At 44.5% G+C, this 17,923-nt stretch overlaps 3 long non-coding RNA genes across 7 annotated transcripts in view; all 3 read left to right on the forward strand.

Annotated features, from left to right (window-relative positions):
* The first annotated feature begins 406 nt into the window (after positions 1-406).
* On the forward strand, positions 407-7,361 carry LOC131402658 (uncharacterized). 4 transcript variants are annotated; one of them, XR_009218872.1, is made up of 6 exons: positions 407-840; positions 1,395-1,605; positions 1,749-2,516; positions 2,797-2,936; positions 4,202-4,305; positions 7,342-7,361. It is a non-coding gene; the product is annotated as an uncharacterized LOC131402658 (long non-coding RNA). The 4 variants fall into 4 exon arrangements; XR_009218870.1 differs by having other exon boundaries at positions 1,749-1,844; positions 2,430-2,936; XR_009218869.1 differs by having other exon boundaries at positions 1,749-2,936.
* A 2,548-nt stretch (positions 7,362-9,909) lies between these two features.
* Positions 9,910-12,075, forward strand: LOC131402659 (uncharacterized). 2 transcript variants are annotated; one of them, XR_009218873.1, is made up of 5 exons: positions 9,910-9,948; positions 10,319-10,539; positions 11,473-11,594; positions 11,696-11,762; positions 11,922-12,075. It is a non-coding gene; the product is annotated as an uncharacterized LOC131402659 (long non-coding RNA). The 2 variants fall into 2 exon arrangements; XR_009218874.1 differs by lacking the exon at positions 11,696-11,762.
* A 2,111-nt stretch (positions 12,076-14,186) lies between these two features.
* The window catches only part of LOC131402654 (uncharacterized), a 29,643-nt gene continuing 25,906 nt past the window's right edge, over positions 14,187-17,923 (forward strand). The window contains exons 1-2 of the long non-coding RNA XR_009218868.1: positions 14,187-14,480; positions 15,829-16,152. This is a non-coding gene — a long non-coding RNA (uncharacterized LOC131402654). The remainder of the gene's footprint in view (positions 14,481-15,828; positions 16,153-17,923) is intronic.

A 17,923-nucleotide genomic window follows, 5' to 3' on the forward strand; every position in this document is an offset into this window, starting at 1 on the left:
AGAACAAGAATGTGGCTGTCACTGCAGGAACCACACCAGCATTCTCTGCCCACATTGGGACACTGTTGGAGCTCTACAAAATACCACAGATATGAGCGTGGTGGAGGGATGGATCTGGAGGGACTGAAGTTTTCCTCCTTGGTGAAATTCTGTGGCCACTCATGTGGAAAAGAAGAAAGTGGTTTTGCATGTCTCCCTAAGGAAAAAACCTACCACAGATAGTTCTTGAAATGGTGGATTCATTATTTTGGTGTGTGAATCTGAGAGAGGGATGAAGTAGCCTGAGGCTAGCATCACTGTCTAAAGCAGACCACAGGAGCTTCTGGAAGTGTGGTTGCCCAAATTCTCTCAAAGGAGTGGAAACTAGATATTCTGAAATAATCATACCCTAGTTATTTATCAAATAGTTAATAAAATTTTATATGTAAACATGTACTTAAAACCACTTTACACTCTTCAAATGCTTTACAAATAGTCACAAATTTAATCCTAATATAAGACAATGAATAGGTAACGTTATTATGGGACTTTTTAGAGATATAGAAACTAAGATGGATAGAGGTTATTTAACCTTCTCAAGTGCGTTAAGCTAGTCACATTAGAGTCAGGATTTGAACCCAGGCAGTCTGGCTTCAACGCCAAGCTTCCCCTCAATCACTTCTACCATCAGATAATATTGCTTCATACTCACAGTGTTAGCACCAAGAATGTAAGTTTAGCTAACTGATCATATGAATTTTGTTGAAATTCTGTTGATTTTTCTTCCAGAGAACTCAATATGGAACACTTTTTCTCTTTTGATTCAGACAACCTATGGAGATTTTGATCCTGTACTGAAAGGTAAGGACTAGTTTTCCTCTCTCTATCAGATAGCTCACAAGGACACATCTCTAGTCTTCAGAATGGTCTCATTGTTGACACATTTTGGCTGGACCTGGGTAGGAATCTTAGTATCAGTTGATAAAAAAGGTGAGCAGTTCCTCTGGGAACTTAGAAGAGAGATGACTATGAACGGTGCCTGCCTGTGACTAAGATACCTGTGAGCAAGAGGACGTACACTTCAAAAGATTGGACATGCATAGCCAGAAGCACAGACTCATCAGCCAACGTGTTTATCATTTATGGTGACACAAGTAGATTAATAAATGTGGGCATTGCAGGAAAACATTATTTAACCACTCAGAAGGTGTGGATCACTACACCACAGTGGGATGCTTCTTTTATTCCATGTCATCACTTTTTCGATACCTACCATGGGAGTCTTTCCTTTGCGCACCAGAACTTTTACATATCTGGATTTAAACACTCTCTATGGACAGTTAGCCCCTCTAAATACCAAGAAGACTTTTTCTTTACCAAATGATGCCTTGAACATTTCAACTGCTCATTTGCAGGAACTGAATGTGGAAATTTTTGGAGTGTCCATTCAATGCCTCCCTGGAGTCTCTGCCAAAGGAAACATTAGACACGACTCTGTCTGGATCCAGCTACTACATCTATGATGCTGTGGATGTGGTGGCCTGAGCCCTCCATGAAATACTTTTTATAAAAGCAGAACAGGGGTCCATAATGAATGCAGGCCAGCTCATGTTTCTCCCTTAGCAGGTAAAATTCTCCCTTAAATAGGATTCTCATTATTGTTCTTTTAGGATCCGAGAGTTATTTTATTTGGGTATCGAATTGTGATTGTCACATTGTCACAGATCAGCAGTGACTTGTGCATAATGAATTACTGTTCTTTCTTACAGGTTGCAAGTAAACCTCTAATGATTGTAGGGTCTAATTAGCAACAGTGTCAACTCTTTTAACTAGAAATAATTGATTAAAAACTTTCACTGTGAGAGGTAAGTGTTCAAGAGAAAACAATGACAATTCATCCCAGGGAATTAAAAAATTCAGGGATTTCCAAAATCTAGTTCTGGCCCTATCCCTTGATATCTTAAATGCTTCTGGGGAAAGGACAATTTATTTGAACTTCCTGCATTTTTCTAGAAAGGCTACTGATAGCTAAATAAATATTTCCCCATTGAAATTTAAAATGACTTTTGGAAGCAAGGAGTTTGATCCCCTTTTTACAGATCAGAACCCCAATACTATGAAATATATTTTAATTCCCCAAGTCCTTATCAATTCTACTTAGATGAATTTGTACATGAACCTAGACTTATATAAATCCAAAACCTATGAATAATGTGTCATGAAACTCTTGCTTTCAGGTATGAGGAAGTGAATGTCATGTCAGATCTAAATACACACATTTGTTGTGAATATATATTTGTTCATGTATATATACAACCATATATATAGTTATGTATTATACAAATATCAGTTGTACATTTATATAGAAATTATATCAATTAATGCGTGAAGATTCTGTACTAGGAGCTTTCATCTCTTCTCTCTCATTTAATAAAATATTTTGTTCAAAGGTAGGAAGAAGCAGGCTGTCTTTCTTTGTCTCTTCTTGAGCTCGAGGAAACTCCCTAGCACCCCTAAAGCAAACCTCATTGCTCAAGGTGCAGCTCAGGTTTAGCCCCACAGCACTCCCTGGACGTGGAATCTTCAGGAATGGTTTAAACCTCACCATGTGCTCTCTGAGGGCAGACAAGAATGCCTGCTTCCTTAAGCGTGCAGAATAGTAAACACTCCCCAAATTGAACTTATTCAGAGGATGACTAATATAGAGGGGAAAAAATCTAATTGCTGGGCAACTCAGTATCCCCACCAGTTCGAATCTGGGTTTTCTGCCTTCAATTTCCATGCTCATTTCATTTCCCAATTATGTCTCCCTTTTAGCTCCACCCATTCCTAAGAAACACCCAATTTAAAAAAAGCACTGGAGCTCACGTGTCACTGGATGAGAAAAGAAACTCTGTGTCACAGCATGTAATTCTGAACTATATGATTTTCCTAAAGGTCTTGGACTTCAGGTGAAAGTAAGGGAGTTTGTTCCCCAGGAACCACGTGGTCAAGGTTTCATCATACATGAGGAGATGATAGACTGGGCCATGGGATTCAAAAAGGTTGCAGACAAGTCAATCTTGGATTAATCATCTACATCACAAGATAGAGAGCATATATGAAAATAATGGTGAAATCATTTAACTCATAACAAAATTCTCATTTGTTGATATAATTTTTCTTACTGTCCAAGAGATATTGAAAGGACACTTGTAATTAAAGAGATATTCCGGAATTTTGAAATGCTTTATACATTACAGCAGGACAGTGAGGCTACCAATTTAATAGGATGAGCTGATAAAAAATTGATTGAATTCCCATTTAAGCTGAAAAAGTGTCAATCTCACGTGCTTGCAAATTTATTGCTCTGCATGCATTGTGCCCTGAAGATATAACAGATGCTGACGACCTAGACTTTTGATGATTTAAAGATACAATTCAAATTGTCTTTTGCCATATGCTTTTCTTCCAGAAAACAAATTTTATTCTCTTTAACGAAAATCAAAAGAATTGACATTGAGGGTTTTTTTTAATATTTCAATATTTTATTAATTTTCCTTATATTTCCATCTCTTCATCCCAACTTTATACATTCTTGTAGAAAAATTCACCATCAGAAAAAAAGATTCTTTTGGCTCCCAAGGAACTGCATTCTTCCTCTTCTTCAGATTTCCCTTTAGAACTCAGTCTTGTAAGCCATCCCTCAAGATGCTATATTATATCATTCAAGCCTGTCCCTGTGTCTTTGGTGTATAATCTACCTGACATTAAATACATTACTAAATAAATTCAATAATTACAATTTGTACTAATCAAACAATTCTCATATAAATGCATTGTATGAATTAAAATATTATTTTTTATTAAGGTAAAATCTGCTTATAGTTCAAAAAAGTAATCCTGGAATACCATATTCAGAATCACATTTGTTATTGCCAGATGCCCCATTCCATAAAACAAACAAGTGTCCTAGTCATTGAGATGGAAAATTTTTTAAATCAGTACGTATTTTCGTGTTGGGAACTCTTTTCTGCAGATTGACCTTGATTTTAATTTGCTTTCCCTGGGTGCATCAATCATGTCAAATCTTATAGGTGATCTCTAAGATAAGTTTTGAGATAATTTAAACAATATTATCAATTATTCAATATTATTAAATAAAAAAATATTATCCAATTATATAGTATTGTTCAGTATCATCAATAATTCTCTTCTTTCAAACTCCCCACTCTGGGTGTAGGACGTTCTGTCAGCCAGGATTCAGGAACATCCCTCAGGAAGAGAGAGCTACCTGCTGCTTTGTCTGTGTATTGTGCCCAGAGAGAGAAATATGTAATCAGACAGGTATGAACTGGCAAAATTACACAATCACTTTCTCTCACCTCTTCTTTGTCTCCAAATAAAATGTAAAGGATCTGAGAGTAACCAATAGCATCACATTTCTTCATTATTTTCTATTATTTCATTCACTCATTCAATACATTCATTTAGGAAATCAATACATCGTTTCCATGTTGGGAGTTACCTTGATCTGGCTTCCTTATACTCACATTGTTAGGTTCTGCTGAAGCAGCTCTTCTCAAGGGAATACAACCCTTAAACCACATGATGTGTTAGGCAAACACTTAGAGATTCCGTAGCACCGTATACTCATCTGGATCACAGAATAACACACATGGAATTATGATGGAAGTAAGCGTGGGTGTCTTTAGCACATGCCTCCTATTCATATCTTTACACCCAAGGTGGCGAGCACTATGCCTTACACATAGTAGGTGTGCAAAAACCAGAACTAAAGATTCAATAAATGAATGGACATATTATATTATTATTACTCTAGTAGAAGACATAAACAATGAACTGAGCATGCAAACTTGATAAGATAAAGGCTCTGCTTTCCAAGAAATCATAGTGAGGTACATGTGAAAAAGAATAGCAGGGCAATTTGAAAAGTGCCAAAATAAAGGTAGTTAGAGGTTAGCAGAGTCAACAAGAGTAGATAGTGTTACTTGGATAAATCAGATAATTCTTCATGGAAAGCTTATGTTTGAGTTGAGCTTTTAAAAATATGGGGGGATTTTTCAGTTAAAGATGAAGAGGGCCTCTTGGCAACAGATGTTTGAGCAACAAAAGTTATGCAAGATTAATAAGTTCTGGAGACCTACCATCCAACATGGGCCGATAGTTCACAATACTGTACTGTAGACTTAAAAATTTACTAGGAGGGTAGATTTATGTTAAGTATTCCTACCTCAAAAGAAAAAAAGTATTTTAAAAAAGGAAGTTAAATAAAAAAATTAAAGAGGACAGGAGGAAACATTTGGGGGTGATGAATAGGTTAAGGACTTGAGTAGTGATGGTTTCACGGGTGTATATTATCTCCGAACACATTAAGTTGTATACATTAAATATGTACAGCTTTTTGTATGTCAGTCATACCTCAATAAAGTTTTTTTAAATGTTTTCATGTGGCATATTCAGACATTCAGAATATGACTAATATGACTGGAATGAGATGATAAAAGACTGATCATGGATGATGATGGAATAGGTAAATAATGAAAAAAAATCCCATCATATTTAAAGTACAATATTCCAGTCTTACCAAACAAAACAGCAAACAATTCATATATACTTATTACCAAAGTTGTCTCTACATTGCTAAATGTTCTGTCCAGTAAGATAATTCATGAAATAACATATTACAGAAATAATAATGGGCTGGAGGAGAGAGCATGTTTACAAATTATGTTTGTTGTTAGAATGCATCTGGCTATAAATTAAAAAGAAAAAAATCTAAAAGTGTCTTTTAAAAAATATTTATTATATCCCATAAAAAAGACCAGAGTAATTTACTACGATGATTCTTTGTGCCAGAAAAAATAAAAGCACAATTGTTGCATTATAAAGATGGAGAAGGAAATAGGTTTCATTCCATTTGTTATTTACTTGATGAATGATGTCATAGATATCACTTTTTACAAAAAAATAGTGAAAGAATTAAAAAAAAGGCCATGATAGAATGACTCCAGGTTTAGGGAAAGGAATGAAGAAAAGCTATTCAACATCCAGCTACCTGTACAGTCTAGGGGTGCACGGAAAGCATCGCCTCCAGCCCCGCCCCTGGAGCTGATTTCCTCCCACTGTGAAGTCGGCCAGACTTATTCCAGCCCCACCCCCGCCTCTTCCCGCCCCTGGAACTGGTCTCCGCGGACAACCTCCTGGCCTGGTTCCGCCCGCAGCCTGGTCCCGGCTCATTGCCCCGCCCGCACCCTTGTCCCCCCCGCCCCCGGGCCTGGTGTCACTCACACCCTTGTGCCCGCCCACAGCCCGCCCCTAGAACTGGTTTCCGCCCCTAGATTTCGTCCCTGTCCCTGGTGCTGACCCAGCCCGCGTCCCAGCTTCGCACTCACTCTAGACACTGGAGACCTCCCCCGAGGCTGGAGTGCGCGGCCCCGCCCCGCCCGCCGCCTCAACCCTGAGCCCCCAAACGTCCGTCCTCCCCGAACGCCCGCCCGAGACCGGAAGCGGAAGCGCGGGCGGCGCGGTGGATGGAGCGGGAGGTCTGCGCGGTGTGTCCAGTCTTCTCGGCGCGGACGGGATTCCCGTGGACCTTCGGCCTCAGGGGCGCAGCGCGGTGAGCAGTGGGCGGTCCCGGCTCCGGTCGCGGTCCAGGGAGGGGCCTGGGCCGCGGGCAGCCCCGTCACGGCCCGGCGTCCCCCCGTCCCCCCGGAGCGCCGTTTCCCCGGGCTGTTCGCTCAGGGCGCCCGAGGCTGCTGTTCCTCCCGGCTCCGGGCGCCGCCGGCCCCTCCTCAGAGTCCCCGTCACCGTCCTCCGTGTGATTTTGTCCCCAGGGGGCTTATCCGCGTCTGGAGGCGGTGTTTGGGTTGTTACTAATGGGGGCGCTCCTGGCATCTAGAGGGGGAGGCAGGGATGCTGCTCAGCGTCCTCCAGGGCCCAGGACGGCCCGACAGAGAATCATCCGGCCCCAGATGTCAGTGGTGCCGAGGTTGGGAAACCTGCTCCAGGGCCTGAAAATCTCCCGAGCCCTGAATGAAGTGTGGGAAATGTTTACCAGTCAGCGAGCCACTTACAGGGGTCATAAATGACAGGCTTGTTTAAAGGGTCCAGAGTCACCAAAAAGTCTCTGTCCAGCCAAGTGAGTTGAGCGAGTCAAGTGCACACAGCACGGAGCTGCTTCTCCCATCTTGGGGAGCAGGTGGCTGGAGAGGAATCGGGAAAATCCAGTCTCAGCCAACAGTTACAGTTAAATCAGTAAATACGAAAAAGAAAAGTAAGTGGGGTGGGCTTTCCTTCCATCACCTGTATTACTCCCTGTAAAAGGCCTCAAAAGCAATCTTTGCTTTTTTTTTCCGTTAGAAAAGAAAAGTGTCTGTGGAGCTCAAGTTTGAGTTGGAACCAGGCTCAGGGTCCACCTGTCCTCGCTGATCCGTGGATTTCTGTGTGACCAGGTGAGTACCCTGTGGACCTGGTAACAACAGGTGCCAGCAGCCTCCGCTGTGCAGAAGACCTGCCAGTGGGCTTTCCTGGGCTCAGGTTGTCAGCACAAGGACTCACTGAGAGTGAGGGTATCATGAGAAAAATTATTTATGTTTGATGGATTATATTCAAGGGAAAGATGGTAAGGTGTGTGAGGCTCTGTGTGTAAATAATTCAGAAAATACAGTTATTTGCAAAGAAAAACACATTAAACAAATATATGTAAATAAGTGTAAATATGTGTAACAGTAAAGAAATATAGACTTACCTGCATTCCGAATTCTCAAAAGTCAGGATTTCATCTATAAATATAAATATATAAATGTTTTACGTGTATATGTAGTATTACAAGACATCTCATTAAATATTAGCAGGGATGCTCAGCAACATTCCTCAGGCCTATTCAATTTGACTTCTAAAGACCTATAAATGCTCCACAAAGATTCAAAATCTTACAGACGCCTGGAGAAAAATATGATTTGAACTTCTTTATGTTAGTAACAGAAATGGAAAGTTAAATTGACCAGCAGCCGGATTTATTTTCAGCATATTGTTGTTTATGAGATTTCAAATCATTTGGAGGAATATTAAGTAACACCTTTTAGATAGAAGGGTAGGGCACTAGTCTCCAAAAAGATTGTCCTCTCCACCTCACATTCTAAAGGGAATTAACTTTGCTTCTTGAATCCTTTCTGAAATAACAGTCTGGTGATTCACGTTGAAGACAATCTTGTTAAGTAATTTTATATATAATTGTTGGCCTCTCCTAATTGTGTGTGTATGTCTGTGTGCCTTTTTCATTCTAGCATTCCTGGGACGTTCTTGAGGGAATGTGTGCTTGTCATGCAATAGATATTCTTTGAGTGCACAATTTATGGTGACCCACCATCCTCATTTATTCAGAACAGAGGGGTTTTCCAGGACACAGGACATTTAGCGTTCAAACCAGGATGGTTCCTCATCTGATGAGCCAGGCCCTGGGCCAGATGCGTGGGGACCTGGAGAACCAAACAGACCTTGTCCCACCTCCATGGGATTTATATTCTGTTAGGGAATTTGGATTTTAGACAGTTAATGATGAGAGTGATTTGGGAGTTTGGCACAAGGGGACTAAACCTGAGGGGGCAGGGAAGCCCTCTTGAGAAGGACTGATATTTAGCTTGAGAGCTAGAGTTGGGACTGGATTTAGGTGGTTGGAGGGTTAGACTGGAGTGAGGGTGTGGGAGTGTGTTCAAGAGAGCGTTTCAGGCAGAGGGACCCGCAGGAGGACACCCCTGAAGCAGAGAGCCTGGTGTGTCCATGAACTGAGAAGAGGGATGGCTGAGCCGAGTCAACACAGGGGGAGGGGTGTGAGCCAGACCAGCGAGGGGAACAGGCTGCAGCAGGTCAGACGTGACTTTGGACTCTGTTCTAAGACCAGTGGGAAGACAGTGGAGAGGTGCGAGCAGATGGGTGATGTGATTGGCGTTTGGTCTAAGCATGTGGGTTAAAATGGACTTCATGGTTAAGAATGTAGACTTAAGAGGCAGATAGGAGGTGTTGGGAAGAAGGTTACGAATAAGGTGATTGTTCCCTAGGCCTGGATGATGGCTGTGGAGTAGGAAAGAAGTAGAAAGAGAAGACCTTGGAGTGTAGAACCGCGAGAAGGTAACGGTACTTTCTTGCCTGGATGTGTCAGATGGCACAGGGTAGTGACTGTGCTCCTCGCTGCTGTCCGTGCAGACCTGCAGGCGCCCCCTCACCCAGGTCTGTGTGTTCACCCCACTTAGCCACTCACAGGCCTCCCTCCACATCTTAAAGGAAGTCAGGCCTTACTTGTGAGGGGGTTGTCGCAGACGGGAGACACCGAGGAGAGCCCCTCCAGGCATCAGAGCAGCCCCTTCAGCCTCTCCCTCAGGCTCCTCCCCCTCCACTCTCTCGCTTTCCACCCTCAGAAGGACCCCTGCTCAATATTCCACGTCCCCATGTTCTTCCTCCCTCAGGCTTGAGAAGGGTGGGCAGCCAGTGGGGTGGACATTGTCTGTACCTTCCACTCTGACCCCCGCAGGTCCTGGGCTGGACAGAGAGCAACTCTACTGGGAGCTGAGCCATGAGAGCCAGGGCGTCCCCCACCTGGGCTCCTTCATCCTGGATGGGGACAGCGTCTACGTCAGTGTTGAGGGGCTGGGCTACAGCCGTGCTTTCTGTCCCTATCATAGTTCTGTGTTGCCTCCATTGCTCTAAAGTGAGCTGTGATCCATCTCTGTCTCCTTCTGGTCGGGGTGCAGTCTTCTGGGGTGATGACTGGGGCCAGCCACCTTCCATCTCATTTCCTCCCCCCTGAACACCCCTCCACTCTTCCCCTCTGCTTTTCCCTAAGCTTTCCCACAAAGGTCCCTACATCCTCCCTCTCCCTTAATCCTTTATGTTCACCCCAACTCTTGCTCAGCTCCTCTCACCTTCTCTCCACAGCTGACACCTATGGACCTGTGGCCCTGACTACTACCAGTCAGTATTCCTGGCCCTCATCTCCTGGGTTCCATCCCCATTTGGGGTTGGGGAGCAGTGGTTCTCCTGCATCCACTGTCCTTGGTGAGAGAAGGACCTGGAAGGGCCCTAACTCATCCCTTCTCTCTCTCCCTTGTTCTGGTGGAGAGTTCCAGCCCAGGGTGAGAAAGCCTTAGTGACAGACGTGTTCTCCACCACATTCTGACCCCACGTGGTTTTCACTTTAATTCTCCTGAAGCCCCGCCCTTGGTCCTCCTTTTCCAGGTATCCCGTATGTCTGTCCAGTGTTCTGCCCGTCCATGTGTCTCTCCTCTGGGTTCAGTCTCTCTTGTTCACATATCTCACTCTCTTGGGCTCCTCTCATCCACAGGCTTGCTCATCCCTCTACTCACACAGTCACCCCTCCCCTCACTCTCATTTATGCTTCACCTGTGAATGGTGGTCCTGGGAAAGCCACTGCTGGAGCCCGGGTGAGCCTGGGGGCTCCTCCCACTCTGTCCCTCCCTGAGACAGCCCTCGCCACAGCTGCCGAGCCGGCCACCACGTCCCTGCATACTTGATCATCAACTGTGCCACCAGAAGCCACCACAGGTGTCTGGGGGCCCCTTTTCCTTCCCAAGAGAAGCTCTCCAGCCCCACACCTCCACCAGCCAGTTGTGATCCAGGAGCTGGGCAGCCACAGTGTGAGATTCTGGTTTTGAGGAAATGGTGCTGATCACAAAGATTATACCAATGATTCAGTCTGAGGCCAGCCCTCAGAGAGCCCCTAGCCTCGTGAAATTAACACACCAATATAACACTGTGTGGGAGGTTTTGGGAAGAGGCACTGGCATAGTTTGCAGAGGAAGAGCTTGCTAGAGAAAGTTGCACCTGAATAGAGTCTTTAAGAATGAGCAGGAGGGACCCAGGCAGGTAGAGGATGAAGAGTTTTTCTGGCAGAGAGGATTCCATGAGCAAAGGCTTGCGCCAGAAACAACATGCCGTATGGGGAGAATTGAAACGAATTTGGGTTGCGTGAAGCATGAAGTTTAACCCGCGGTACATGGATAAAATGAGACTGAAAGGTCAGCAGGAGCCAGATTGAGTAGAGCCTTGAGTGCCAGGTCAAGAAGGTTGAACTAGACACTGAAGGCCATAGGGAGCCATGGGTGGTACTAGAGCAGTGGTGGCCCTAGTGAGGTATTAATTTCAGAAAGATTCTTCTAGTGGTCCATGTAGAACATCCTTTAGACAGAGCATCCAGTGAGCCTGCTGGGGTGTTGGTCCGGGTGAAGGAAGTTAAGTCCCCTGAGCTGGGACAGGGATGGAGAGGGAGTGTATGTGAGGACCAGTGTTCAAGGTGAATGGGTATTACTGGGAGGGAGGAGGAGCTGAGCAGATATGCTAGTTCTGACTTGGGTGACCACACGCGTGGGTGGTGGTGCCCCTGAGAGAGAAGACGATAGATGATAATGAGTGCAGGACTCTGGTCTGGTCTCAGGCCAGCTCTCAGTGATGGCCATCGCTCTCCCTCTCATCTTGCAGCTTTGGGGCACAACCTGAAGACCCTCACAGTCACCTTCCCCATCTCCACCCTCCGGTATTCATCAGACAGGAGCAATGGCTCAGCCACGTTCCACTCCACTGAGAGGGTCCTGCAGAGCCTGGTGAGACCCTGGTCCCAGCAGCTCCTGTTGGGTTAAATCCCACCCAGCCCCTCCCCCAATCCCTGTCCCTCCTGCTCCTCCTCCTCCTCCTTCCTCCCCAGCTGGATCCTTGTTCAAGAAGAGCAGCCTGGGCCTCTTCTCCTTGAGTTGCAGACTGGTCTCCCTCAGGTGAGACCCTCCCCTCAGTATTTGCAACTAATGACTACTTTTGTGACCACCCCTCTCTCAGTCTCCCCTCTGACCTCCCATTTCCTCCTTCCTGTTCTGGCCCCCACCCCAGAGGTTTCAGGACCTCTCTCTAGATTCCCCATGTACCTCTCTCCCCAGGCCTGTGAAGGATGGGGGAGCCACCTGTGTGGACGCTGTCTGCACCCACCACCGTGACCTCGTGGGCCACCATGCCTCTGTGCTGGGAGCTGAGAGTCTCCACCTGTCTGCTCTTCCTCTCGGTGGCTCCAGGCTCTGCACCCTGGAGTTTATGCATGCGGAGAGAATACCAGCTGCATTTCCGCAGCATCAGCTGGAACCACAGCAACCCGGAGCCCACATCCTCGGAGTATACCGCCCTGCTGAGAGTCACCCAGGACCAGGTGGGGTCTCCCCTGTCCCGTCTCTCCTTGCCCTGAAGGCACCCTCATTCCTCTGCCTGACTTACATCTGTTACATGGTTGTTTCAATCCTTCACATTCCCTGCGTGTCTGGGTTCTCTCAGTTTCCAGAGGTGATATCCTAGCTGCCTTCCCCATTTCTCACGTGGGTAAACTGAAGCTCAGAAAGGGGAGTATTGTGTCTAAGGTCACACAATGAGTTAGGGGCAGAGCCAGGATTTGAAGTCAGGTCTCCCTTGCCCCAAGGTCTGTGATCTTTCACTGGCTCCAGTGGGGCCCCGCATCCCCAGGAGACCTCCATCTCTCCCACTCTCCCTCCCGTTTGTTCTAGGTCACCAAGCTCTACAGAGGCAGCCAGCTATGAGATATATTCCACTCCTGCCTGGTCACCGACTTGATGTAGGTTGAGGAGATTGGAAGCATTGGCTGAGCTGGTGACTGATGGCTCTGAGCTCCCGTGACACATCCTTGATCTGGAAGTCACTGACATGGTGCCCATTCTCCCCCACATCCCTATCAGCTAATCTTACCATCTCCTTCCATAGGTTTTTCGGGAGTTGAGAAAAGCATTAACATTTGGGGCCACCAACCTCCAGCATCATCCTCCTCCTCCACTTCTGGAGACTTTCAACAAATATCAGCAGTCTAACTGTGCTCTCCACTAGTGGAGCCGCTAACCACATGGGGCAATTGAAATTTTTTATACACCTGGTGGGATACGATTCACATATTGTGTGTGTGTGGGGGCTGTATTTTTTAGGTTTTTCTATATACAATATCTTCTCCTGTGCAAAACAAATAGTTTTACCTCTTCTGTTCCAATCTGGGTTTCTTTTATTCCTTTTTCTTGCCTAATTGCCCTCATTAGAAACTCTAGTACCTGTGATTAACATATCAGATGAGGGAAGACATCATGGTCTTGTCCCTGGTCTTAGGGGGAAATTTTTAGTCTTTCAGCATTGAATATGGTGTTAGCTGTGGGTTTTTCATTGAAGCTATTTATAGGTTGGGAAAGTTTTTTATATTCCTAATTTGTTGAGTGTTTTCTTTTTTAGACATGAAGGGCGTTGTATTTTGTGAAATTCTTTTCTATGTATATGGTCGAGATTATGTGGTATTGGCCGTTATTCTATTAATATGGTGTATTACATAATTAGTTTTCAGATATTAAGCCACCGCTCCAACTAGAGGTGAGAGATTCAGACGTTTTCAAGTCTTTTCTGGGCGTGCCACATCCCTGAGCCCTTGTGGCCTTCCAGATGCCTACAAATACACTGGAGCTTTTCAAAGCCCCCTGTGGAGATCTCATTCCCCCAATTTTTCTTCTAAGTTGTCGGCTCACCTCTTGCCTGCCTCTCCTGGTGTCACTCCCTCAGGCAACTACAATAGAAAACAATTAGCGCTGATTGTTTTTAGCTAGTGCCTTGTGGACAGACTTTCCACCTTGGGCAAGCTCTGAGTCTAGTAACGACAAGCCCTGAACATGGGGCGTTTTCGGGGAGCTGCCAGGCAGGTCAGCTAGTTGCAGTTGGGTGGGGAGGGGTCTTTTCAGAGCTCCACACCCATTATGGCTGCTGTGCTGCGGGTTGTCTCAGCCACCATGGTTCTGAGACTGACGGTTTTCACAGTTATGGAGGATGTTGTGAGAGCAGGATGGGAATAGTGCAAGTTATAGTGCCACAAAGTTTCCTCCCTTTATCAAGATTCCACTGTGTGTCTTCACTAAACCCTCCTCAGATTCTTACAAGCCTTTGATTAATTTCTAGACTTCTGAAAAGATGATTTCGACCATTTTTACCAGTGTTCTCATTGTTTTTATGCATTTGCAGAAGTCCTTACTCCAAAGTTTGAAAAATGTTCTCCCTGTAGTTATTTATTTATAAATTAATTACTTGAAATGAAATTACATGAGAAATTCAGTTCCTCACTCACACACACTAGCCACATTTTAAGTGCTCGATAACAACATGGGGCTAATAATGAGTGTATTTGGTAATGCAGACAAATGTTTACATTATTGCAGAAAGTTCTCTTGGACAGGACCCAGAAGCAGGGAATCTAGAATCAGGGTAGAATTCCAGACACCCTTGATCATCCTTTGGGTCCTTCCAGGTCTGTCCCCCACAGTAACCACACTGGAGTGGACTCACTGTGTACCTTGCCGCCTTGGCACAGAGACTGGACAGAGTTGCCATCTATGAGGAATTCCTGTGGCTGACCCAGAATGGTACCCAGCTGCAGAACTTGACCCTGGACAGGAAGAGTGTCCTTGGGGATGGTAAGGCTCCCTGGTCATTGGGAAAGGAAGTGAGGCCATTCTGGGGACTCTGGAGGCCTAGGGCTGAGAGAGCATTGAACTTTCTCAGGCTGGCAGGAGGTGGCATAGTCCCCCAGTCTTTACCCACCGTTGAGAGAGAGAAAAGGACACCAGTGTAGTATGGGAGGCCCTCACCTTCTCCGAGACAGCTCTGTGACCTCAAGCTAGTCACCTCCCCTCTCTGGACTTTTGTTTCCTTATCTCTGCACTGAGAGCCACTGGGCCAGATGGTCAGTGAGGGCCTCCAGCTGTGTGTGAAGCAGACTTACAGGTTTGGGGGTGGTTGTGGTTCCTGGTCCACAGGCTATAGTTTGCCAAGTCCCGCTCTAGATGAGCACCAATGCGCTAGAACTTTCTGCAGTGGTGGAATGCTCTATCTGTGCTGTCCAGTGCATAGCCGCATGTGGCTGTTGAGTGCTTGAAGGATGGTATTGTGACTGGTCTTTATTGTTACTGATTTTTAATGTTACTGAGGTTAGAATTTTTATTTTGTTTAACTAAAATTAATTTTAATTCAAAAAGAGACTTGTTGCTGCTCCATATCAGACAGCACTCCTCTAAGAGGTTGTCTGGGTAGAGGTACAAGTAGGGGGACCTGCACCCTTCCCCCCATGCCCATTGGGTGCTGCGTTTCCTACCCTCCTGGAGTTTATGTTGTAGCTGGCAATAACAAGAATAGAGAATTGAAAATTATCAATTATTTGATGTGAACAAACTCATACTTGCAGGTGGAAATCAGAGAAGACTTCCTGCAGGATATTACATTGTAGGTTAATCCTAGAAAATGAATATTAAGCAAATAGATAAAGGAGAAGGGGATGAATGTGTTTCTAGGCAAGGAAGAACACTTTTGAGTGGGAATTTACAAATTTAGAGAGATCCCATAGGCTTGCCAACTGTGATGACACATTCTCCCCCAAGCCGTCCTAAGAAAGTCCATCTCAAATTCAGTCCTCTGTGCCCAGAGGTATGAATTTGGTTTAATTTATTAAACTTTTGTTCTGTGATAATGGTCTTGGATTTTGTAGCAAAGTGTGCTCACTTTTTAGAGATGGAAACTAAAATGGTGTGAAACATGATGATGTCTACTTGACTTTAATATTTCATTGAAAACATGGGATGAATCAAGGGTGGCAAGTGTTAATAATTTATACATTGATGAAATATTGTTTTAATTGAATGGAATATACATGGTTAAATTAGATGATGGATGTTTATGAGACTCTCCCTTTATTTTTCTGTGTCTAAAAAGTTTTATTAAAAAGAGTGAAACACACTCACATGCATTCTCCATTTCATTCACTTCCAGAATATTCTCCCAACAGAGATGACACCTTGACTGAGAAGCCTGGTAAACCTGCAGGAAGCCCCAGCCCACGGTAGGGGGCGAGTATCTTGATGCTGTGCCTCATCGAAGAGAACCATGCGCACAGGGTCTTGGATGATGAGGAAAGTTGGCCAACCCTTGTCAAGGATGGTTGAGGCACAGTGGGGTCAGCAGGAGCCCTGGGGCAATGACAGGAGGTGGCTCATCCCAGCACTTGTCTCCGCAGACCACCCCGTCTGGGCTCTCATCCTCATCTGCTTGGCGGGAATCCTGGTGCTCATCACAGGCCTCATCTGCTGTCTCCTGGTAAGGCATGACGTGTTGCTTGTCTTCTTACTATTGGGTTGTAAGAGCTCTTTATATATTATAAATACAAGTCCTTTTCTAGGGATATGTTTTGCAGATGTTTTCTCCCAGTCTGTGTGTGGCTTGCCTTCTCCTTCACAACATGAGTCATTGGGGAAATGTAAGTGACAGTCATCCTGAGATTCCACCATACTTGAGAATGGCTAAAATTAAAAAGACTGACTATAGCAAGTGTTGTTGAAGATGTCAATTCACTGAAACTCTCATCGAGTGCTGGTGAAAAATAGCTTGGATGTGTCTTTAGTTATTACATACGTCTACCCAGCCATTCCTCCCCTAGGAATCCATCCAAGGGAAATAAACCCGTATGTCTATACACAGACTTGTACACACATGTTGATAACAACCAATTTATAGTAGACAAAAACGGAAAACAACCCAAATGTCCATCTACAGGTGAACGGATACACAAAGTGTGGTCTATCCCCACAGTAGAATACTATTCAACCATAAAAAAGAATGAATTATTTTTTTTTCATTATTTTATTGAAATTCTAAAGCGTGTTAACATTGTGTAATTTCGGGTGTTCATTATTATTTGTGAATTTTTGTATAGACTGCATCGTGCTCACCACAAGTAGTCTAAATTTTATCCATCACCATGCATATGTGCCCCTTTAACTCTTTCACTCAACCCCCAGCCCCCATCCCCTCTGGTAACCACTAATCTGTTCTCTTTATCCCTGTGTATGTTTATCTACTACATATGAGTGAAATCATGCATATTTGTCTTTGTCTGGCTTATTTCATTTAACATCATACCCTCAAGGTCCATCCAGGTTGTTGCAAACAGAATGATCTTGTCTTTTGTTTCTGGCTTAGTAGTACTCCATTGTATATAATACATAGCACATCTTCTTTATCCATTCATCTGTAGCAGGGCATTTGGGTTGCTTCCATGTCTTGGCTATTGTGAATAATGCCGCAGTGAACACAGGGGTGCATAAATCTCTTTGAATTGTTGATTTCAATTTCTCTGGATAAATACCCAGTAGTCGGATAGCTGAAAGGTATGGTATTTCTATTTTTAATTTTTTGAGAAATCTCCATACTGTTTTCCCTGGTGGCTGCACCAGTTTGCATCCCCACCAGCAGTGTGTGAGGGTGCCCTTTTCTCCTTATCCTCTCCAACATTTGTTATTTTTTGTCTTGGGAATTATAGCCATTCTGACAGGTGTAAGGTGATCTCTCATTGTAGATTTGATTTGAATATCCCTAATAATTAGTGATGTTATACATCTTTTCATGTGTCTGGCCTTCTGTATATCTTCTTTGGAAAAATGTCTGTTCATATCCTCTGCCCATTTTTAGATTGGATTATCTGTTTTTTTGTTGTTGGGTTGTTTGAGTTGTTTATATATTTTGGAGATTAACCCCTTGTCAGCTATATGATTTGCAAATATTTTCTCCCAGTTGGTGGGTTGTCTTTTCATTTTTTTTTTTTTGTGAGGAAGATCAGCCCTGAGCTAACATCTGTGCTAATCCTCCTCTTTTTTTCTGAGGAAGACCGGCTCTGAGCTAACATCTATTGCCAATCCTCCTCCTTTTTCTTTTCCCCAAAGTCCCAGTTGGTGGTTGTATATCATAGTTGCAGATCCTTCTAGTTGCTGTATGTGGGACGCAGCCTCAGCATGGCTGGACAAGAGGTGCGTCTATGCGCGTCCGGGAACCGAACCTGGGCCGCCAGTAGCAGAGCGCGCGCGCTTAATCA

The sequence above is a fragment of the Diceros bicornis genome, unplaced genomic scaffold (assembly GCF_020826845.1).
Source record: "Diceros bicornis minor isolate mBicDic1 unplaced genomic scaffold, mDicBic1.mat.cur scaffold_202_ctg1, whole genome shotgun sequence".
NCBI classification, from domain to species: domain Eukaryota; kingdom Metazoa; phylum Chordata; class Mammalia; order Perissodactyla; family Rhinocerotidae; genus Diceros; species Diceros bicornis.